The sequence below is a fragment of the Macaca nemestrina genome, chromosome 18 (genome assembly GCF_043159975.1).
Source record: "Macaca nemestrina isolate mMacNem1 chromosome 18, mMacNem.hap1, whole genome shotgun sequence".
Taxonomy (NCBI): Eukaryota; Metazoa; Chordata; class Mammalia; order Primates; family Cercopithecidae; genus Macaca; species Macaca nemestrina.
In genome coordinates this window covers 54,366,138-54,391,441 of record NC_092142.1, presented here as the reverse complement: position 1 = coordinate 54,391,441, position 25,304 = coordinate 54,366,138, and the positions used below count along the sequence as shown (strand labels likewise).

At 42.0% G+C, this 25,304-nt stretch overlaps 1 long non-coding RNA gene across 1 annotated transcript; it reads right to left on the bottom strand.

Annotated features, from left to right (window-relative positions):
• Nucleotides 1-1,492: 1,492 nt before the first annotated feature.
• On the bottom strand, nt 1,493-24,870 carry LOC139359882 (uncharacterized). The gene is made up of 3 exons (XR_011616475.1): nt 24,572-24,870; nt 8,211-8,336; nt 1,493-3,266 (listed from the first exon to the last, which is right to left on the bottom strand). It is a non-coding gene; the product is annotated as an uncharacterized lncRNA (long non-coding RNA).
• Between the last annotated feature and the right edge of the window lie 434 nt (nt 24,871-25,304).

Below are 25,304 nucleotides of genomic sequence, written 5' to 3'. Positions count from 1 at the left end.
ACACTTAGAACATGGTTGCCAAATTGACCTGCAGTGGCTGGACTTGATGCAGAAAGACCCTTGCAAGGCATCCCTGTTGTACCCTGCGGAGTCTGGCTCTGCCCATCTCCCTGACTGCACCATCGTCTCCACCTTATTTATGCCTCTCTACTCATGACAGCCGTCTTGCTCTTCCAACACAAGCTATTCCAACCTCAGGCCATCTGCGCTGGCTGTTTCCTCTGCCTGGAAGGTTCTTCCTCCAGGTCTTGGCAGGATTTTCTCCCCCTCCTAATTCAGGTAACTGCTCAAATGTTACCTCTTCAGACAGGTCTTCTTTATTGAAGTATTACCCCTAGCCTTTCTCTCTACTTCCTCACCCTGCTTTAAAAGATTGTTTATTATGGTTTTTTATCAAGGCACTCTATATATTTATTTGTTTATTTTCTAACCTTTCACTGGGAAGCATATTCCATAAGAGTAAGAGCTGTCTTATCACAATCCCCACAGCCTCTGGTGGGTGCCTACCACAGAGAGGTTCAATGAACACCAGCTATTGTTTATGGTTTCAATGAATTGGCTAGTTTTGTCACTGAAGGAAAAATCAAGAGATTTAACTTGATTGGTGTTTTAGTCATATTATAATAGATATTTTGTCATTCCCATAAAAATGGGAGGAACTGTCTTCCAAAATCCAATTTATTTGCTCTCTATTTCACTCTCCCTCTGTCTCTGTCTTTCTCAACCAAGCAAAGTCATATGCATACATACACATACAGCACATACTTACAACAACTTTATTAGATCATTAGTTGAAGGAATGGAAAGTTGATAATCTTTGATTTTGTTCTTCATGTGTTGTAGATTTCAAATAAATTAAGCTAGTTCTAAGAAAACAAAGTCCGAATTTTGCAATTTTCTGAGAATTATTGGAACCATGTCTTCAACACGAGATATTAGTCTATAAATATTTTCAGTGCTTAGTGTACTAATTACATTTTGGTGCTGATTCACACTTAAATGCTTTCATATTTTCCCCACATGCTTGTTGAAGTGTACATATTTTTTTTTTCCCAGAAAAGCACATAAAATACAAATCTTTCTACTTCAAAGCAGCAGCAGAGGAGTTAGAGTTCTAAATATTCTCTGATTTAGAATGGTGTTCCACTAGCATGAAACCAACATTTCATCAAAGTGGTTTGCTTCAATCAGGATTGTACCGGTGAGATATAAATTATAAATCATATCTTCTGTTTTACATGGGAAATGGGAGCTCTGAGGTGGATCGTGCTTGAACAGATGGGCTTGAGGTAGTTTCATGTCTTCTGCTGCTTATGTTTTGCTTCTAAAGTCATTTTCAAAGATTCCATCATTAACTTCAGAGACACCAGGCAAGGAACCTGCAGCAACTAAATATGGGTTTTGACAAAGGTTCTAGCAGCTAGACAAGGCAGGGTGACCTGAGGTGACTGGAGAAGCACAAACAAGCAGCCTAGAGGGGTGGGCGGGAGAGAAGGGAGCTGGGAGAAGAGCTAGGATAAAGCAGGAACATATGCCCCCTCCCTCCTTCTCAGTTCCTTTCCCTCAGACAGGGAACGAAGGGAAAAGAATGTGGAATGGAGTAGCAGAAGTCCTGGCTTTTAGGTCTAACTCCATCTGCAACCCATGGTTAATCCTGAGGTTCTGTTTCTCACCTGGAATGCAAGGAGATTGGACCAGGTCTGCACTGATATGCTGCAATTCTGCTGTGTGAGTTGTTAAATATGGAAATCCTGGTTGGAAAAAACCCTCCTATATAATTTTCCAGAGCTCCTGTAACAACCACAGTCTGGGGGATTTAAAACAATAGAAATGTATTTGTATTTGTTAGTTCTCATGCTGCCATAAGAAATATCCAAGACTGGGTAATTTATAAAGGAAAGAGGTTTAATTGATTCACAGTTCCACGTGGCTGGGGAGGCCTCACAATTGTGGATGAAGATGAAGGAAGAGCAAAGGGACGTCTCACATGGTGGCCAACAAGAGAGAATGAGATCAAAGTGAAAGGGGAAACCCCTTATAAAATCATCAGATCTCATGAGACTTATTTACTACCACGAGAACAGTAGGGGGAAAACCAGCCCCATGATTCAATTATCTCCCATCAGGTCCCTCCCACAACATGTGGGGATTATGGGAGCTACAATTCAAGATGAGATTTGGGTGGGGACACAGCCAAACCGTATCAGTATTCTCTCGCTGCTCTGGAGGCTAGAAGTCCAAACTCAAGGTATCAGCAGTTGACACCTTGCTCCCTATGCAGGCTTTGGGAGGAGAATCCTTCCTCGTCTCTTCCAGCTTCTGGTGGCCCTGGTGTTTCTCGGCTTGCAACAGCATCGCTCCAACTTCTGCCTCTGCCTTTCCACGGCCTTCTTGTCTGTGGTTCTCTCTACACCTTCTCTTTAGGCCCACCCAATATCCAGGATGATTGCATCTTGAGGTCCTTAACTGATTACATCTGCAAAGACTCTTTTTCTAAATATGGGCACCTTTCTGAGGTTGTACGTAGATATGAACGCTATTGTGGGGTGGAGGGGACACACTATTCCACCCACCATATCCCCTGAGTGCCTCTGCTGCCCTAGCTTTCTTATGACCTCCGTTGGGACTCCTTGAAACTCTTCTAGATCCAGCAACTGATGTGTTAATGCTTGGCACAGTAGGGTGCCCTGGGGCAAAGCCCCAGGCCTCTATGCAGGACTAGAAGATCCAAGGGCCTTGTCTACTTGGGCATTCTGACCCATACAAGGAGTGAGCATGGGTGAGCTCAGTGAGGACTACAGAGACTTCAGAGTTAGGTAGAGGGAAGACAGTGACTGGGGAGCATATTCTAGGGAAATTGGGGCCCTGTGTGATAGTGGTGGTGGTAATGGTAGTGGGGTGTGTGTGTGTTATGTGTGTGCTTGCACGAGTGCACATAGCTGCGATGGGGACATGTGCCAAGAATAACCTCTGGTTGGCAAAACTAGATGTCCTGGTGATGTGGCTGGGCGAAGTGTGTTTCCTACACCTCAACCATTCCTCATGTTATTCCTTTGTCTGCAATGCTCTTCTTCCTCCTTTTCTTGGGCCACGCTCCCATGTTTCAAGGTTTTCTGGAATTTTGTTCAAACCTGTTGTGCCGAGGATCCATTTCCCATCCTTCCCCTGCAGGAGAGGGAGGAGGCTGCAACCTACACACTGCATTTCCCAGAGCTGGGTCAGCCGGCCTCCGGCTGCATTCAACCAAGGGGAAGCACTTCTGAGACCTGGAGGGTGAAAGGAAGAGAGAAGCCAGCGTATTTCCCACTTTCCCTCGGCGTCTGGTGGAATCCGCAGCAGCAGCTGTTTTCTCTGTGGCTCCAGTTCCCACAGGATAGACCTGCCATTAGTCCTTTATTCTCTGCTGTCCCCTGGTCCTCAGCTCCCATGTCTACCCCCTCCTTTATCTCTGCAGCTCAAGGGTGCAGCGTATCTTGCTATAGTTGCCATCTTGGCTGCCTCCCAATCCCATGTTTGGCTTATGTCCTCTATCATTGGTAGCCAATTCCCTGTATTTAATTCCTTCTGTTTTAAATACTCAAACTATTTGACTGACGCTCCTTTGTTGTATCACCAGTCACTGTATTGGCATTCACCCATTTACTTCTGTGCTTCCCTAATGAGACTATGAACTTGTAGAGGGCAGGACCTCTGTCTTAGCAGTTTTTGATACCTCTCCCCCTACCAGAGGCTTCCTCTCCCATCTGTTCTGTCCAGGGCCTTGTACATAGCAGACTTATATCAAATGTCTGTTGGTTGAATGAATACATGATAGACAAAATTGGCTTTTCAGGAGCTTGTAAACTGACAGGTATATTGTCTTATATTGTCTTATATTTCCTTGACATAACTTACAGGAATCTGTTCTTTTACTACATAGCACTTATCACAATGTGTAATTGTATAGCTATATGCATGCTTTTTTTGATTAATGCAAGTCTTTTCTCTCCAACTACAAGGAGCAAAGTGTGGAGCAGTTTGCTTAGGTCTGCATTATCCCAGCACGGTGCTTAGCACCCAGAAAGTGATTGTGAGATCCGTGTTAAATGGAGAACCCAGGTAGACCTTTAGGAGCCAACAGGTGAAAGCAACCCAAGAGTCCATCAACAGATGAACAGATGAACATCATGTGGTTTAGATATACAATGGGATGCTTTTAGGCCTTAAAAGGAAGGAAATTCTAATACATGCTGCAACATGAATGAATCTTGAGGACATTAGGAAAGTGTAAATCAAAATCACCATATCACCTCACACATATTAGGAGGGCTATTATCAAAAAAAAGATAGTGTTGGGAAGGATGTGGAGGAATTAGAACCCTTGTGGACTGCAGGTGGGAATGTGAAACCATGCAGCTGCTGTGGAAAACACTATGGCATTTCCTCAAAAATTTAAACAGAATTACCATATGATCCAGCAATTCCGCTTCTGGGTATATACCTCAAAGAACTGAAAGCAGAAACCCAAGCAGATATTTGTAGAACAGTGTTCATAGCAGCATTATTCACAATAACCAAAACGTGGAAACAACCCAAATATCTGTTGATGAATGAATGGATAAACAAAGTATGATATCTACATAGAAGGAAACATTATTCAGCCTTAAAAAAGAATGAAGTTCTGTTACATGCTGTGACACAACTGAACCTGGAGGACATAATGCTAAGTGAAATAAACCAGATGCGAAAGAAGAAATAATGCACAATTCCACTTATACAGCTTCCTAGAGTGGTCAAATTCATGGAGATAAGAAGTTCCTGGGTGCGGTGACTCACGTCTGTAATCCCAGCACTTTGGGAGGCTGAGGCAGGCAGATCACTTGAGGTCAGGAGTTCGAAACCAGCCTGGTCAAAAAGGTGAAACCCTGTCTCTATTAAAAACACAAAAATTAGCCGGGTGTAGTGGCAGGCGACTGTAGTCCCAGCTGCTTGGGAAGCTGAGGCAGGAGAATTGCTCAAACCCAGGAGGCGGAAGCTGCAGTGAGCTGAGATTGTACCACTGCACTCCAGCCTGGACAGCAGAGTGAAACTTCGTCTTAAAGAAAAAAAAAAAAAAAAAAAAAAAAGAAATAGAATGGTGGTTGCCAGGGAATGAGGGGAGGGGAAAAGAGTGAATTATTATTTAATAGGTACAGTTTCAGTTTAAGAAGATTAAAAAAGTTCTGGAGATATATGGTGGTAATGGTTGTCCAGCATTATGCATGTACTTAATACCACTAGATTTATGCTTAAAAATGGTTACAATGATAACGTTTATGTTATATATAATTTGTCACAAAGGAAAAAAAGTGAAGACTAGAATACAATGCTCTAGATTTGCAGACTTCCAGAATGTATCATTGAAGGCACATGGGTTTTTTGAAAAACCAGATTCTGATTGACTAGCTAAAAATCATCATGTTGATTGGTTTTGCTTCAAATCAAAACCAATTAAATTCAAGAGTCAGAAACACCAGGCAGACACTGCTTCCTCGAGACCCCTCAAGACCCTCCTTATTATGACGTGGGTGGATGAAACAGCCCTGAGTTCTGGCCCGCATGCCGAGCCGACATCTTACAGCCCCGCATGCCACTTGGACGCAATCAATATTGTCAGTGTTTGTGCAAGCAGCTCTTAATACCAGAAGCCGAGGAGGCAGGTGGATAATTTTGCAGTGAGGGAGGAGGAAAGCAGGCCGACCAGGTATCTGTTACTCAGAGAGAGATGAGAGAGGAATCAGCAGGCTTTTTTCTAAGCTGAAAACAGCCTGCATAAGCTGATCATGGGTGGCTAGCTGGGCAGCAGGAATTTCTTCCATTATGATTGACCAGGCCAGGAAATCTTCTCTGGGCTGCTTGTGTTAATAGATTGTTAATGACTGATGTAGGGGGTGCCTTTTATGCCACCAAAGGAAAGGCAGAAACAGGGCCCTGACTTTGGAGTGGATGACTACACCAGCACTTGTTCCCTTGCAAAGACAGAATTTTAAAACATTTATGGTAGCTGAGCTTGAGCCAGGCTGCAAACAGCTCATGGAGGAATGAAACGATCTTGTCTGGTGTTCGCCTTCCTTTGTTCTTTCACTCAGGCATTAAAAATACAGCAGCCTAAAAGGAGAAAATAAATTTCAAAGATCCTCCTAGATGTCAGGTGCAAAGAGGAGGTAAGATGTGGGGTGAGTTTGCTAAACAGATAAAGCAAGTGGGTAGGAGATGCGCAGTAGATTCTTTGGAGACAAGGACTTAACTCTGTCTTGGCTCCTCAAAGTCTCCTTGGAGAATTTCTCATACATGGGCCTGGTGCACCTGCTGCCCTGTTGCCTGGGTTAGGGGCTTTTGCAGAACATTTCAGAGAAATGCTGAGTTTTTCTTAAAAAACAGTTTTTCTCTGTGTTCTCGACCCAGCTAAGCTGATTATTTTTAGAAAGTGACATGGCTTGAATACTTAAAAACAATAAACATATTTATTTATACATCCTATAAATACAGAAAAGCATATAAAGCATAAATGTGCACTTTTCCACGTTATGTTCTTATATGCATATGTTTGCCAATTGAGTGCTCCATTTGCATCAATAAACCTAATACTGGGTTGAGCATGTTGTGTTCCAAGGACCAAAATTATTTCTTTGGAACTCTCTTTCCATTGCAGATCAGATTCTCACATACTTTGATAATGGCTAGTAACTACAATGACTGTGGACTTTATCTTTTAAATGATAGGATTTGAGAGTATCTGTGTAAACCTCTTTTGAGATGTAAAATACCTTTGAGAGTAAAAATGTACAACGGCCATAAACTGGAATTGTCCCAGAAAGCTGGGATGTATGTTCACCCTACCAATAACAAATAACAGTAGACATTGATCAAACATCGAATGTTCTTGATTCTCCGTTTGCCACTGTCTCAACCTATCCACTCTGTGCCCATTCTTCCTGCTCTGTGCTCTAGGAGGTGAACTCCTGTGGACTGCACCTCTGGCTCCCTTGCCCTTGGATTCAGCCAATGGGAGGCCTAGCACCTCTTTATGCACACCATCTCATGGAGTTCTTACAACAGTCCATGAAGCAGTTACTATTGTTATCCCCATTTTGTAGATAAGGAAACTGAGGTACAGGAAGTTTAAGTCATTCTCTAAGATGCACAGCTAGACAGTAGTGGAATAAGATCTTACAAGAGTGACTGGAATCTGGGGATATTGAGGTGAGTCTTGCTCAAAACCACTCTCAACCTAATGACTTGAGAGCCTCTGACCACATCCCAGGGTAACCAGGTATCTTTAGCTGTTCTGTGCGAACACTGAGGCTCAGGGAAGAAACTCATAAGCATAAGACTCAAGTGAGCTTTCTTCAGGCAAATAAGGCACAGACTGTCTAAATCTTTCTCTTTTTTTGTGAGTTGTTGCCTTAATATTGTAGACCAATATGGTTCTCAGACCTGATGCATCAGAGTTGCCTGGGAACTTATTAAAAATGAAAAATCCTGGGCCCTACCCCAGACCTACTAAATCATATTCTCTGTGATGGGGCCCAGCAATCTGTGTTTTAACAGAGATTAACCAAGCCCTCCAAGGGAACTGATGCTCTGGCTCTTGGGCTCTTGTGGCTTCTGTGCTGAAGCCTGGCACTATCTGGCTGGAGCTCTTTGGGATTTCCCAAAGTCTTCCTTTGTCTCAATGGGATTGAGAACAGAAGAGAAGATGACATGAAAACCCCAGCTCCCCTTCCTCCCTGACTCTCCTGTGGGCCTCGTCTCTATTTGTGCAGCTGTTATAATCATTGAAACAGTTGTTCATGAATATTTCAGGGCTGCTGACAAATCCTGAGCCTGATTAGCAGGGTACAGAGACAGGAACCCCAGAACTGACTGACAGTACAGCCTCTTGCTCATCCTAATGGGGCCTCCAGATCAGGAAGAAGGAGGCCTTGGTAAACATGGAGCCCATATCTGATGGAGGAAGAGTCTATGCCTAACTTTCTCCATGCTGAGAAGCTTCTACAGGAGGAGTTATGGAAACATTATTAACATTGCACTATATGTGAGGTTCTGTTACTTTGTAATAAGCAGCAGAAACTACATTAAGAGAGAAACAAAAGAAGTTTATTAGAGGGTGTATTAATTTGAGTTCAATCAGATAAATAGAACCAGCAGAAGATATATGTTAATAGGTTTATGGCAAGGAATTGGCTTACGTAATGTGGAGCTAGTTGGGCAAGTCCTTAATCTGTAGGACAGGCTTTCTGGAAGGGCAGGTTGGATGTCTCGGTCATGGGCTGAACTGCTGTCCACACGTAGAATTTCTTCTTCTGGTCTTTCACCTGATTAAGTCAGGCCCAGTCAGATTATTCAGGATCATCACCCTTACTTAAAGTCAACTGATTAGGAGTTTTAATCACATCTACGAAATACCTTCATAGTAACAACTAGATTAGTGCTTGATTACATAACTAGGGACTATGGTCAAGCCAAGTTGACACATAAAACTGACCATCACAGAGGGACATGGAGTGGTTCCAAAAATATAGAAAAAGCCACACTGGGAGAATCAAGGACTATTCTGGAAGGCCAATTAGCAAAAGCACTTGGAATGCTCCTTCTGGGAACCATATTTAGGGAGAATTATTGCAACCAATTTTGACCTCAAGTCACTTCTGCTCAGAGTTACAGTTCCTGAGTCTATATACCTTCAATTCAGTCACCAAAAACCACAGTAACCTTCACTCTTCTCCATTTCATATATGTATTTCCCCCCCTCACAGTGAGAACACTGTGTCCCATCACAACTGATGTATTTATTCATTTGCCCTATCCTACAATATATGCAAAATAGTTTCAGAGTTAGTACATCAATATTCCTATTAACAAAAACTACTCTCAGTAAAATTCAGGATTTCTTTTTATGCTTTTTGTTCTTAGACTGTATCCCACTATAAGTGGACAGTCAGAATATTGTGTTCAAAAGTTGCTAGAGTTACTTGTTTTGTGGGTGTATGGTTATAATTGTGATATACACTTCAATTCTTTCTTTTCCATTTGTGTTTGGTGTTAGGGTTTACTTTCTGTATTCTTTTAAATTTACTGTTGTTCTTTTAAAATATTTACAAAATTCAAATATCTAAACCCTATTTAAGAGGAAACAAGCAGTGAAGTTTCCTTCCAATCCCTTTCCCCTTTTCCTTTTTCCTATCTATCCATTATAGGAAATTATTTTCATTCATTTTTGTTTGATCTTTCCTGGGTTTCATTTTATAAAAATAAGTAAATACTATATATACTCTTACTTGCCCTTCTTTCTTACACAAATGGTAGCATATTATATACATGTTTAATATTTTTTTGGTAGAGACAGGGTCTCATTATGTTGACCAGGCTGGTCTCCAGCTCCTAGCCTCAGGGGATTCTCCCACCTCAACCTCCCAAAGTGCTGGGATTACAGGCATGAGCCACCACACCCAGCCTTAAAATTTTTAATTGTGGTTAAAAAAAAAGAATACATATTATGAAACTTAGCATCATAACCATTTTTAAGTATATAGTTTAGTAGTGTTAAGTATATCCACATTGTCGTGCAACAGATCTTTAGAACTTTTTCATCTTGCAACCCAAAAGCTCTATATCCATTTAAAAACTTTACATTCCCCCTCTTCTCCCAGCCCATGGAAACCACCACACTACTTATTGTTTCTCTGACTTTGACCACTTTAGATAGTGGAATCATACAGTATTTCTCTTTTTATGATCAGTTTATTTCGCTTCTCATCATGTCCTCAAGGTCACATATATATTTGTTTGTATTGTACTTTGTTACTTAAAAATAGTTTCTGGAAGTCACTCCATATTGGTTAAGCAAGATCTCTCTCATTTTCTTTTGTGGTTGTATAGTACTCTGCTGTATGGTTACATAATAATTTATTCAACTAGTCCTCTGTGGATAGGCATTTAGGTCGTTTTCAATATTTTACCATAACAAAAATGTTATAGCAAAGAACCTCATGCACATGTTATTTATATTTGTAAAGATTTATTTCCTGGGTAGATTTCTAGAAAAGGGATGGCTGTGTCCAAGGGTAGAGGTATAAGCAGTCTTGTTAAATGTTGCCAAATCCCCCTCCCTAGGAGGCATGCTGTCTTCCATTCCCTCCAGCAATCTAGGAGAGCCCCTGTAGCATCTCCAACAAAGTATGTCCATAAGCTTTTGAATTTTTGCTTAAGTGATAAGTGAGCTATGATGTCTAGGTCTAATTTGTGTGTCTGTTACTATGAGTTCAACTGAACATCTTGTTATGTGTTTAAGGACTATTTGCATATCTTTTTGTTGTGAATGATGAAATGGATTTCCCCATTTTGAGATTTTTATCTTTGTCTGTCTTTCAGAGACCACACTTTTGACAACTATACTTGTTATAAGTAGAAAATAACATAAAGTTCGATGTTTAAAGTCATTGTTAACTTTTTTTGTACAGTATCCAATACTTTTCTTCCTAAAACCATCAGAATCTTTCTTTTGGGGAATGTACCATTGTGTGGAAGCTCAACAGTCCAAATCCACCTTTTCTCTCTCTACCTGGGCCATGATAGTGGTGAGTACAATTAAACCTAGGCAGTCAGGCACAGCTCTCAGACTCTGAATCTTGAGCATGAGGTTCTAGGACACAAGAAAATCAGTTGTCACAAGTAGTGATGGTGTCAAGTTCTTCCATCAGCTGTGCCAGGAAGCTCTGGGAGGATCTTGCAGTGCAACTCTCCTGGAACTGCTGGGTACCTGCTGGTTCCCAGTCTGCTCTTTCTGGCTCTGGTTGAGGCTCTCAGTCCCAGCAACTTTCCAGGTAACTAACAGCTTCTGTTTACTCTCTGCAGAGTCAGTTTCTGTTGCTTACTCTTTGTGATGATTAATTTCATGTGCCAACTTGACTGGGCTAAGAAATGCCCAGATAGCTGGTAAAATATTATTCTTGGGAGTGCCTGTGAGGGTGTTTCCAGAAGGGATTAGCATTTGAATTATAGACTGAGTAAAGAAGAGCTGTCCTCACCAATGTGCGTGGGAATCATTCAATCTGTTGAGGGCCCGAATAGAACCAAAAGGCAGAGGAAGGTGGATTTGCTCTCTGCTTGAGCTGGAACATCCATCTTCTCCTGCTCCTGGACTTTGGCACTCCTGGTTCTTAGTCCTTCAGGCTTGGACTGGAACTTACACTGCTGGCTCTCCTGGGTCTCGGGACTTTGGGTTTGAGCTGGAACTACACCATTAGCTTTCATCTTTCGGAAAGTAGATAATGGGACTTCTCAGCTTTTGTAGTTGTGTTTGCCAATCCCTCATAATAAATCTTTTTCTATGTCTACATATATCCATGTGGTTCTGTTTCTCTGGAGAATCCTGACTAATACACTCTCAATCATCCAAATTCATTTTTTCATTTGACAATAATTTTTGAGCTCCTACTAAGGCACTGTTCTGGATGTGAGAAATATAGCTATGAAAAACAGAAAAATCCCTGCCTTCCTGGAGCTTGTGGTTTAGTAGGGAAGAGAGACAATACAGAAGATAAGTAAGGAAGAGATACGGAACACTGAAAGTGGTAAGGGCTTTGGAGAAAAATGAAGTAGAGAAAAGGGACAGGAAGTGGGGTGAGTGGGTGGCAATTTTAAAGGAGGTAGTTGGGGAAGGGCGCACTGAGAAGTTGACTGTTGAGTGAAGATTTGAAGGAGATGAGGACTCAAGTCATACAGATAACTGGGAGTAAAAGGTTCAGACTGGGCACAGTGGCTCACAACTGTAATCTCAGCACGTAGGGAGGCCAAGGTGGGAGGATTGCTTGAGGTAAGAAGTTCAAGACCAGCCTGGTGAACATACTGGAACCTCATCTCCAAAAAAAAAAAAAAAAAAAGAAAGAAAGAAAGAAAGAAAGAAAGAAAGAAAGAAAAAAATATATATAATTAGCCAGGCATGGTAGCACATGCCTGTAGTCCTAGATACCCAAGAGGCTGAGGCTGGAGGATCACTTGAGCCCATAAGTTATGATTGTACCACTGCACTCCAGCCTGGGCAACAGAGGGAGACTCTGTCTCAAAAACAAAAAACAAGCAAAAAAAAAAAAAAAAGATTCCAGGCAGAGGGACAGAAGGGGCACTGGCATTGTAGTAAACATGTACCTGATATGTCTGAAGACATCCATGGGCTTAGAAGTGAGCAAACATGGGGAAGGTCATAGATGAGGGCCAAGAAGTAAGGGTGGAGTAGGACCCAACTGTACAGGGTCCTATAGACCATTGTAAAGATCTGGGATTTTTCTCTGAGGGACATGAGAACCACGGAAGATTCCTGAGCAGAGGAGTGGCATGACAAGACTTATTTAACAGAACCTCTCTTGCTCCTGAGTCCAGAATACATTATAGGATGCGAGGTAGGATGGACAATGAGGAAAAATAAGTGATGCAATAATCACAGAAATGATGATGCTTTAGATCCCAGGTGGTACTAGGGAGTAGCTGCGATGAAAAGATATTTTAAAAGTTTCTCCATGTCCCCCCTATGACAGCATTATTTTAACTCACTGTGGTCTATGTACTATACTTGCAGGACCCCTGTATTATGCAATAAAGGTTTATGTTTCATGCCACGGACTAGAAATGCTACTGAGTTCAAAGGAGAGGTGATTGCTGAGGGTGGGTTGGCTCAGATTGTCTTATTTGTCCTCATAGCAACAGCAGAATGGAAATATCATTTTAATGGTGCAGAAGAGCAAATGGAGATTTTAGCTCTAGTGGGGGAATCAGACAAAAAATTTAAAAAGTAAATCAATGAGAAAACGACTATACATAGGATACAAGGAAGAAGAAAATGAGACTGAGATAGGAATTGGAAGAATGGGAAAAATCTAAGAATTTCTCTATTCTAAAGGAAGAAAAAGAGCCAGCTATGAAAAGAATAAAACAGGGGAGGTGTGTCAGGCAGTGGGAACAGCATGTACCAAGGCCCTGAGGCAGGAGTATGGGGGCTATGCTAGAAGAACCGCTGGAAGGAGTTTGGATTTTACTCTAACCAGCTCCCTCTGTTCCTCGCCTATTTCACATGCATATACATGTGCTGTGTTTAGCTCCAGTTCAGCTGTTTTGTTCTTTGGGGTAGAATGTGGAGCCATTTCTTAATTGCTCTATATTTAGCTTTGTTTAAAAATCTATAATTTAAAAACCACCAAGGGCTGGGTTGGTAATTCAGCTTCCATGGTCCATTTAATCTTTGGCCTTCACTGCTGAGCCAGCCCACCAAGGTGACAGCCTGTGCCAGTCATGATGGAAGTGTTTGTTAGCAGAACATCTGCTCCCCTAAAGTTGGCCTGGGTCCAGTTGCCGAACCCCAGAACTAATCCCAGGGCCCCTTGATTTAGTTTCCTACAAAGAAAGGCTGGAGAACAGAACAGCTGGGGTATGGTGGAAGGGAGGTGGTGAATGGCATCTTGAGTCCTGTGTCAACTCAAGTCTGTGCTGTGCTATTTACATGCTTTATCACTTCCTCTCTCTGGACCTCAGTTTCCTCACTTGTCCAGTGGATTGGATCACATCAGGTCCTAGATCTAGGGGACATTTTTATTCATTGTGAATAGAACTGTGTATTAGCACAAGCACTTGTGGAGTCATTTGACAATATCTATCACAATTTAAATGACACTCATTGATCCAGCAGTTCCACCTTTAATAATTTTTCTTCCAGATACATCCACACAATTGTACAGATAAGCAGGCACGAAGAATTCTTTTTAGCACTCTTTGTGGTTGCAAAGTATTGGAAACAACCTAAATGTTCATCAGTAGAAAATTGGTTACATAAATTATGGTGCATCCACAGAAAGGAATACTATGCAGCCTTTGGAAAGAATAAGACAGATCTCTATGTATGGATAAGGTATGATGCCTGAAATATATTATGTAAAATGCAAAATATTGTGTGCATTCATGTATTTTAAAAAGGTGATGATGTAATATGCATACATATGCATATTGTATCTCTAGAAAGAGACACAGGAAACAGAGAACAGAGATTGTCCTGGGAGAGTGCAGGTCAGGGTGAGAGGGCACCTTCTTTTTCACTATTTATTTCTTTTATACTATTTGTAGTTCTTTCTGCACACATCAGTTTCATAGCCAAAAATTAAATAGATTTTCTTAAATGTTCTAACTGCCTGTGGAATAAGATAGGTAACATAAGGGACTTTGTACTTTATACTCAGGTAATGCACTGAGTATAGAGTCACAGGGAGTCATGGGGACTTTGGTGAGTTGGAGTGCTCGAGTTTACTCAGCAGGACAGCTGTCACTCAACCCTACTTAACTGTGACCACGGAGCAAGGGGCCAAGGTGGCCAGAGCTGACTTCTCCAGAGAAAGAGAAATTCATATTTTAATACAAATTCTTCTGATGCTTAAGTGTTGGCAACAACACTTATAAACAAAACACTCTGTAGGTCACGAAAGTCCGGAGTCAGTGTTTGCTCCTGGTACACAGTTTGTAGCTGCTGAGTTTTACTTTTCCTTTCAGCTTTAAGGATCCTTTCCTGGGAAACATACAAATATTACAGGCACTTTTGCACAGGCACGAGGGGTCTTTTTCAGATTGATATGGGTTGGAACGGATGACTCTGCCAATGGTGACCGTGGCCAGTGAGGCAAAGTGATGACTCCACACCAACTGCCATGGTGAGTAGAAAAAGCTCTGTTCTTGCATAGGCATGTGATGCCTGGCCTGAGGCCAGTTTTGAGCACTTTGAAAATGGCAGAGTGAGGATACGCATTGCCACGGGGACACAAGACCTGAGCAGCCATCCTTGCTTCAGCCAGCCCTTGCAGAATTTTCAGTCCCAAAGGGGTAGTTCAGTAAAGCCAATGATATGCACATTCAGATCTCAATTCTACCCCAACAAAGTCACCTCCCCTCAATGGATAGACATGCAGGCCCGTTATCAAACACACATCCTAGAACATACTAGAATGGAAATGCTGTTTATTAAGAGCTGTGTTTGAGCCCAGAAAGAGGTTATTTTCTACCACACTGAAATGACTTGACATAGACAAAAGAAAATGTTTGAAACAGAATAGTAAGGAAAATGTCTACAACAGAAGAACAATTTCTTAAAGAATGCCTGTCTTTGCTACTAGTATCAATACACTTTTACTGTCTACACTTACACAACCGCAAGTAAAAAGGAGCCTTCTAATGTGTTGAAGTTAAGAGCCAGACAAGAAAGATGTTAGAATTGAACAGGCGATAAATAATGTATTAAAAAGCAATTATTTTCCTCCGTCTAATAGTTAGTAGTTGCCTGTTTCCCCTTGAATGAATCTGTTTCTTAAACTATACATCACACACAAAAATGAAAACAACAATAAAGCTGGCCTTTCTACCTCAAAAGCCTGATTATGGAGGAAGCATGGCCCGGTTGGCAAAGCTGCATGCCGCCGGTCAGCAGATCACAGGAAGGCGATTATCTAGACACACAAGACTCTTCTGAACAATCTTGGAAGAGAGACCTCAAAGACACACAAAAAGGTGATTGCAGAGGTGGAAGGCATCAGCCCTGTGAGGGAGATCATTGCAGCGTTTCCCCAGTTACTGGCCTGGCTGCAAGACAGAGTTCTTCATATAAAACACGCACACGCAAATCAACACCGGAGCCTGAAAGTCCTTGTACAGCTGATTTAGATGCTTCTGTACCTCAGCAAGCCTTGATGGGGAGATGGTGCTCTGTCTTACATCGCTAATGAATTCTCAGTAGGGCATTTCTGAGCTTCTCCTCTCCTCTGCCTGCCTCTCCTCTCTCCCTGTCCAGCCTGTCCTCGGTAGAATCAGAGCAGGAGCTGTTAATGGGTGAGGGCCAGATTCTAAGTGCCAGGCTCTGGACTGGGAGCTCTCAGACATTACCTCTTTCCAATCTCAAATCAACCAAACCAGGAAGAAATAGAGATTCAGAAACAGAAAGAGGCAGCTGCAGGATTTGAACTCAGGACTCTCTACCTCCAATGCCCAAGTTCTTTCCACTAAGAAAACCACAAGCTCCTAACACCCTCTTTCCCCTCCTATCTCTGTCAGTATCTCGACTCCAGCACAGACAGCACTCTCAAACCTCTTCTGAAACATTCATTAAAACCACTTTGCTCATGCCCTTTACCTGGGATCCTCTCCCCCTATCTCTCTCGTCCTGTGCATGGCTTTCCATAGCTCTGGGAAACTTGCTCTCTCATCTTTACTGGTGAGCACCCTGCCTGGTTCTATGGTTCACTGTGTGCATATCTGTATCCTAGCCCAGTTATTTCCTAGGGCACATCTGCAGCAACAGCCCACTTTCCATAGTTCTTGTTACACTATTACACTTGGCCCAGTGTAAACGTGGGTTAGTTCTGGCCCCAATTCTACTACTTGTCAACTCTGTGATCTTTGGCTGGTGATCCGATGTTTCCTGGCCTTGTTTTCCTCATTTTGATGGAGCTAACAATCCCTGTCCTAACAGAGGTCTTTGATGAAAACAATGAGAATAATGAATTGGAAACAATGTCTTAAACTTGTAAAATTAGTTTTGTCATTATAAATATTTACATCTCACATTTTCCTCTAGCACATTTTGCCCTTTGAATATCCTCCTGAAAAGGATGTAGAAAAAAGTATTTTCCCAATTTTGATAGACGGGAAAACAGGAAGCTATAAAAGCAAAGTGATTTACTTAAGGAAAAAGAAAAAAAAAAAAAGAAATAGAACCCTGAGAGGGTCTGTAACTTTATAACGGCTTGCTTTTTCATTAGCTTACAAGGCTTCTTTAACAGCCTTTCTATTTTTATTCTCAGAGAAATAATGATTTTACTAACAAATTCAGTCATCTCTTGGTAAGCACCTACTTTGCATCAAAAAGGGATTCAGGGACCCAGATTGGCTTCTGGGTCTTTGGTTTACTAGTTCCAGCCCAAGCAATGTAGCTACAGTTAGGGAGGAGGAAGGGTGGGCCAGTGCTTGTCTCTTCATCCCTGCTGCATCACTGGCCAGTGGGGCAACATGGGGACATTCACTAACTGCCCCCTTTGTCCTGATTTCCACATCTGCTAGAGTCTTTTTCTCACAGGAATGCTCTGAGATCTTACTACTCATAAAGTGCTTAGAACCATGCCTAGCATAAGTAAAGGTTCCAATATATATAACTGTTTACTCACCCTAGAAATATCTGACAAGTGCCTACAGGCATTGTTTTAGGCATTGGGCATATGACAATGACCAGAACAAAGTCCCTGCCCCATTGGGCTTATGGTCCCTTAGAGGGGGCAGATAATAAACATACACACAGATATAAAAAAGTTAAGTAATTTGGTTAGCTTTTCTTAATAACTGTAATTTTATAGATTATTACATTTTCTGTTTGATTTTATTGGTAGAGAATGTGAACACTTACTGGGTCATCGATTTTAGACTTCTTTGTGACTTGTCTTCTAAAGATTCCCATTTCCTATCATTGGAAAGCAACTGCCCAGGATACAACAGTTCTATGTTAGCCTAGAATTGAAATCATTTGGGTTTTAGACACTAAATGGTATAAATTTAGGATTTGCTTAAATTAGGACTTGAAAAGTCAAATGCCTGCTGAGGTTAGGTGGGTATCAAATGAGGGCAGCTGTCTGGAATGGGGATGGGGACATGGTTGCCCCATGAGGATGTGGCCCCAGTATGACCAGATTGTCCGGTATGTTTTGGGACAGGACGATCCAGTATTTTTGTATGAGATTTTCTGATTTTTGTTCGGTGGCAACAAATTCACCTTTAAAAATGAAACTGTTGAACTGGGCCAAGTACGGATTAAACAAAACCCTCCTGTAGGCCAAGCTCAGCCTGAGAACTACCCGTTTGCAAAGATTGTTGCTTTCTCTCGTTGCATGTAATTTTCAACCTTGTCCTAAACTCCCCTGGGTTTTGAAGACACTGTGATTTTTCTTCCTTTTGTCTGTTTCTTTTTCCAACATCATCAGTGGTAATAGTCCTTGTAGACAGATTTTCTGTGCTTACCCATTGCATCATGGAAGAGCAAAGAGAGCTTGGGAGGCTGAATTCTTTCTATGGCAGCCATCAACTGCTTTTGGATGGGCCTTAGAGTCCATTAGAAGGAGGGGGAAATAACTGGTTCTTGCCCTCCCAACTTTAATAATCACTGACTCCTTGTACTTTCCATCTTTCTGGTGATGTTTGTTTTCTTTGCATATTAATAAGTCCCTGAGCAGAATGCTTAAATCCGAGAGGGGGCAAGTGTGGGTAGTGGAAGGAACATATAGCCACATTCTTAGTCTGCCCAGCAATATGCAGACGAAACTGGAGCCTCACAGGCCTCCTCTGCATACCCCAGACATCAGGATACTTTGGCTCTTTGTTTTCCAAAGATTACAGGATTAGAGTAACTGGCCACCCCGTACCAGAATATAATCAACCGCACAGCTGAGCCCAGTTCAATTCTGCACCAATGGTGAGTGACCAGCAGAGAATTTGCTGCCAGGCCTGTATGTGACTGTGAATGAGTCTAGTCTGTTCTCAGAGCCAACCAAGGCAGCTTTGAATAGTAATAAGCATTTTAGAGCTTTGGACTCTTGCCTTCACTAAACGGAATTCAGAGGTGATGAGTTTGGATTTTTGGTGTCTATATTTGCCAATAGCCTTTCATGCAAACTCACAAAATACCACCACCTCCTAAGGCAGTGGTTCTGAAATTTGAGCATACATCAGAATCACCTGGAAGACTTTAAAATCCAGGTTTCCGGCCATGCCTCCTGAGTTTGATTCAAGAGGTCTAGGATAGGGTTCAGAATTTCCATTTCTCGTGAGTTCCCAGATGATATTGATGTTGCTGATCCAGGGACCACACTTTGAGAATCACTGTTCTAAGGAATTGGCAAAGAGGTGTCTAAATCAGGAAATACTTGTTTTTACATTACGGTTGTTCCTCGAACAATGCAAGAATTAGGGGCACTGACCACCCATGCAGTTGAAGATCAGTGTATAACTTTTGACTCCCCAAAAACTCAACTAGTAATAGCCTACTGCTGACTGGAAGGCTTACAGATAATGCCAACAGCCAATTAACACATATTTTGCATGTATATGTATTATACAATGTATTTTTAAAATAAAGCAATGTACAGAAAAGAAAATGTTATTAAGAATCATAAGAAAGAGAAATATATTTATTATTCATAAAGTGAAAGTGGATCATCATAAAGATCTTCATTCTCATCTTCTTCACATTGAGTAGGCTGAGGAGGAGGAAGAGGAGGAAGAGGAAGAAGAGGAGGGGTTGGTCTTACTGTCTTGGGGGTGGCACAGGTAGAAGAAAATCTGCATATTCATGGAGCTGCACAGTTCAAACTTATGTTGTTCAATGGTTAAATGTACCTATTGCTCTTAACGGCATTCAGAGGCAGCTGATCCTAGTGGAAATGGAGTAGGGAAAATCTGGGTTCCAGCCCTGACAGTACATTACCAGTTCTGTGGTCTTGGGAGAACTCTGATACACTTACCTTCTAAGTTTTCCCACCTGGAAACTGAAAAGTATAATTCCAGGCTTACTTTTCTCACAAGAGTGTGGGGAGACTCCAGTGATCTTGGGTGCACATGTATTTTGCAAACCTAAGACCCTCCATGCAGACCTGAGGGATCTTGGGAATTTGTTTTCTAGTCTCTTCTTCCTTCTTTTTTTTTTTTTTCTTTTTTTTGGGATGGAGTCTCGCTCTGTTGCCCAGGCTGGAGTGCAGTGGTGTGGCAGTCTTGGCTCACTGCAATCTCCTCCTCCCAGTTCAATTGATTCTCCTGCCTCAGCCTCCCGAGTAGCTGGAATTACAGTCATGAGCCACAACACCTGGCTAATTTTTGTACTTTTAGTAGAGACAGGGTTTCACCATGTTGGCCAGGCTGGTCTCAAACTTCTGACCTCAAGAGACCTGTGTGTCTCAGCCTCACAAAGTGCTGGGATTATAGGCATGAATCACTGCGCCCGGCTTCTTCTTGTTTTTTACTCTGATGAATTCTCTGCTATAGGATTATTTTTAAGGTGAAAGACCCTGAGGATGTAAGATCAAGAGATTCACTTTCACAAAGAGTTACTCTTTTTTGAAGGGACAATGTTGTAACTTCCCCAGTCTCTGAGAACTCTTCCAGCCTGAGAAATGGATTTACTTACTATAGTAGGCAAAGCCCTTAAAATAATGTCAATTTATAGATGTTCTTAACAGACTGCTTTCCTGTTTGTGTTGGGGACTAGTTTTAAAAATTACATTAAAAAAAAAAGATTGTTGACTTGGAGAATAATTTAGCATCAAGGAAGAACTTAATTAGGCCAAGGCAATAAACAAATGCTAAAATCGTGGAGAGCCATGTGCAGCCTCTTTGAAATGGCTGGGACCTTATTTGCTGAGCACAATCAGGGCTTCCTTTCAGCACAGAGGATGGAAACTCTCCCATCATTGGCTCTAGATTCCTTCCCTGATTATAAACAGAGATTTCGTTCCTCTGTTGGCCCAACCCACATCCATGCTGGACAAAACTAGAAGAATGTTTTCTCTTAGGTTGCCCAGGCTTCTCTGTAGCATCAGCCGCTGGGCTGAGTTGGCAGAAGGGTGTCTGGAAATCTGACAAGCTGCTACAAATGCTAACAGTAGAAATTAAGATGGTCACTTGGAGCTATAACATATCTGAATGTCCCAAAGTCTCAAGTTCTTTCAAGGAAAGACTAGAGAAGGTTTATGATGCAATTTTAAGCTTTTATCCAGTTTATGCCTTAACTGGACACTTGATTTCAAACATAGTGTGTGTCTTTGCATACCTCACATAGCTCAGGAAAATAAAGTATAATGGGTGCCTAACATGAGCCATCTATTAAAACAATCTATAGCCAGATTGATTGTTACATAGGTTTAATATCATCCTTCAACTCTCCACTGTGGAATAGGTCATTTAATTAAAGCTAGGGGGAAAAAATAAAGTTTGATCCCTCCTCACATGACTTGTGCCACCAAGAGTCCCACACCTACAATGTTAGCCGTTCCATAAATCAAAGATTAGTGATATGACTTTGTGTGTTCTGAGCAAGTGCAAGAATTCTCAACAGTCTGAAAAGAAGTTGAGGTGGAAATAACTGAATTGGAATCATAGAATCATGGTGTGTTTCAGCCAGAAGAATGTTGGGTTTTAGTAAAAGAATTTTAAAACTAAACATCCAAGCTGGAAGGGGCCTTAAAGTCATCCAGTCAGTCATAGAGTCCCTTTTACTGTAGAAGCACCTCCCAAACCCAAGGACTTGCTGCTTTCAGGGGCTTTTCATTCCTTCTTCCAATTGCTGGGAGCATTTAGATAATCACTCTGCTTTAAATATGTGTTCCCATTGTTTCCTAGTTTTATCCTTGGTGGGGGTCACACAAATAATTCCCAGTCCTTCCTCAAATTGTCATGCCTGTAGATATTTGAGGCCATCTGTGTTTTCTATACACCCCTTTTCTTCTCTAGGACAAGTATCTCTCATACCTCCTGTGATCTGATGTCCATTTCTCTCATCAGCTAATCACTCTGTTCAGATCCGTCCATGTCCCTCTTAAACATATGTTGCCTCAAACTGGATGCAACCTTCCTGTGGTCTGATTAATACAATCACAGTCTTTGTTCCAAAGGCTTCATGTCTATTAATTCATCCTAAGATCACAATGGCTGCTTTCAGAATAAATCATTTACAGTTCCTTTGGTTGCAAGTGATGAACACTCAATTCTAACCAGTTTAAGTAAAAGTGAAAATTTAGTAGATCACATAACTGCAAAGTCAGAGACAGAACTTCAGGTATGGCTGGATCCAGGGGTATGAGCAACATCTGCAATGAGGTAGGCATCTACATAGGTATTTGCTCAACTTTCTAATGTGTTTGCACCATTCACAGGCAAGATAAATCTTAGCCATGTCAAGCTTAAATCATCAAGGTTCTAAGTACATGATAATAAAAGAGAGTGGGCCTCTGTATTAGTTTGCTGGTGCTGTTGTAACAAAGTACCACACCATGAGTGGCCTAATCAACAGAAGTGGATTGTCTTACAGTTCTGGAGTCTGGAAGTCTGAGATCAAGGTTATCAGCAGGGTTGCTTTATTCTGAGGGCTGGGAGGAGGGAGCTGTTTTGGTCTTCCCTGGATTCTGGTGATTTATTGGAAGTCTCTGATATTCCTTGGCTTGTAGAAGTATCACCTCAATCTCTGCCTTCATCTTCATATGGCATTCTCTCTGTGTACACATCTGTTTGTGTCCAAATATCCCCTTTTAATAAGGACACCAGTCATTTTGAACTAGGGGTCCACACTACACTGGTGTGACTTCATCTTAACTAATCCCGTGAACAAGGACCCTGTTTCTAAATAAAGTCACGTTCTGAAGCAGTGGGGGTCAGGACTTCAACATATGAATTTTGTGGGGACACAGCCTCAAACCACAACAGCCCCTTTTATGACAGTGCTACCATGAACTCCCATGCTTGCATTTTCAGGGCTCAAATATATCACATATCTATCCCTGATCTAATCACTGTGATACCAACACACCCAAACCACAAGAACTGATGGTGGGGCTGGAGAAAGGAGGTGATGTTAGGAGAAGAAGCATGAATAGATGTCACACATGCAAAACATGAAAAAACCCACACAAGGAAAACTGAGCAATCCAGAACCCATGTCCTGAGACCTGAGCAACAATTAAGGCTCCAGAAACAGGAAACATAAAGAATGCACTTGACTCTATCTCTTTAAAAAGAAATCATTTGTTGTTTGTTGTCATGAATCAAACTAGAAAGTTGAGCTGCCAAACTGTTTTTGGTTCTTACAAGGCATCATGGAAGCCGCTTGGCTCCTGGTAGCTTTGTGTTTTGCATTTATTTCTTTTCATATTGGAAGATTAAAACAATAGCTTCTGGTTATCATCCCACATATTATTGATTAAAATCCTTGCCCGAAGACCTTCCATCTCACTTTTCAGCGTGGTGTGATTTACTTTTCTTTTTACTCCCTGTAACATATGATTAATGCTGATCTCAGGAGTCCCGGTGAGATGAAGCTGGGTGTCAGGTAAGATTTGTCAGCTTGGAAGTATAGATTATTTTATGTTTCTCGAACTTTGTGGCCAAGGGAACACAGCTCTTGATTGTTAAATCCATCCACACTTTCCCCTGGGCTATGAAATGCCAGAAACATTAAATAGCCCACTTAATACATAACCTCATTCTGTATGCTTGACTATTTTGTTTTTAATTTTTCTTCCCTTTCCCGGCTGCTCACATGAAATGGGATCAAAGAAAAAAATTATCCTCACTGGATTTTGTTAAAATATTAATAGGTTAGGGTTGACTGGCTAAATTGAATATCTTTGCTGATCTCACTTGCATGTTTAACTTGTGCTTAGGAAAATATGTTTCCTAGGTGATAACCTTTTATGTACTAGCCTGACTTCATTGAAATGCATAGAGATAAAAATATGTCACGCTCAGCGGCTATGCTATTCTTGTGTGGCACTGTGATTATTCAGATGGTAATTGGCCCCCACCTGTAGACAGCTCCGATTCTGTAGTCAATCATTTCATTTGATGTTAAAATATGTGAAAGTACAATTATATAATTTACATTACAAATCATGTTGAATGCCAGGGGTCTCTGAACCGCTGACAAATGCAAAGGAATCAAGGGTTGCAGGGAGAGAACTCGGGTCAATAAATGAAGTGAATTACACCGGGCGAGGGGTTCAACTTTTCTTATTTATGTCCACAACAAGAGCTTTTGTGCATGTGTCATTGAGAGAGTGCCTATGGCCTTCTCTCAGCACCGCAAATGGCAGCTTTTTAGATGCCTTTCTAAGGATGTCTCCCCCTTTCCTTGCAAAGAATTGCTCCTTGTGGCCTCCCATTAGGTAAAGAAGTAAGGACTTGTCGAGGACGGAAAGGGAAAGCTGATTTATTAAAGCGAAGATGGCATCAAGTCTGGAAGGCTGAAGTAGCTGCTGCATGCAGAATCCAACACAGGTGGGGGTGGTAGCCTTGTAAATTAGGCTTGCAAGTTTCCAAACTCCAGATCTCGGCCATTATACTTGAAACTTGTATGAATAGTGTCAGGAGTCGTGGCTGTTATTTGTCTAGCATTTAATGTGTGCCCAGTACTGGGTTAAATATTTTCCATAGGTTATCCCTTTAACCCTCACAATATCCATGTGAGGTGGGTCTGCTGTCACCCCTTACATATGAAGAATATAAGCACAAGGGGTTCATGGGACTTGCCCAAGGCTATTTAATAGGAAGCTGGGAAAGTTGAAGTTGGTGACCAAGTCTAGGAAAGTCCTTTTGGTGACCGAGTCTGGGCTGGTGGTCACTCTGTTCTTCTGGATCAGGCATCAGATGCTTAGTGACTACACAGGACCAGGGAAGCGCACAGGACAGAACCTCTCCTTCTGTGGGGTTTACAGGAAAGAAGGTGGGTTGAGGTGGAAGTAGGGATCCTAGGTAAGGGCAACCCAAGTAGGAAACTCACCAGTCATCAGGTTCTCGATGGCGATGCAGTATCCACTGCTGTGATGTAGAGTCCAGCCCCAGGGCTTGCAGATGAGCAGGTTTTCAAGCCCTCCTGTAGGCCAGTAGAGGAGGCATGCTTTTTTCTCCCATGTTTGCATAATACTCCTGGCATGGGAGCCATCCAGGCCCTCTCACCCTCTTTCTCTGCCACATTCCACAGCAGCTGGGCTGGGCAGTCCATGGGGCCTCTGACTTCCAGAGTAAGTGAACTACTGGTCCAGACACATGAAAGAAAAAGCTCTACTTCCCCTAAAAGTGATTTTGAACACCAAGGGCTGGGTTCTTTTCGGATGTGGACACCTGATCCTTGAAATGTGCTGGGAATTCTGCCATGCTGGCTAAGAAGTGCTGCTTTGCTGCCAATGCCCCTCGCATGGCCATGAGCTGGCTTCTGAGCAACCTCTCCTGGAAGTCCTCATGAAGAGCACATGATGGACTACATCCCCACAGCAGGTGCCAACCTGAGTCAGTCACCATCATGATTTCCGCCATATAGCGTCCTTCTCTCCTCCTAATCACTTAGCACAATCGTTAAGAGCACAGAGTCTGGAAACAAATGCCTAGGTTCAAATCTCTGCTCTGCTGTCTGCCGGCTGTGAGATCCAGCACAAGTTCATCTCTGTGCCTCAGTTTCCTCATTTGCAAGCAAAATAAACAATAGTGCCTGCCATACTGCCTTATTATAATGATTA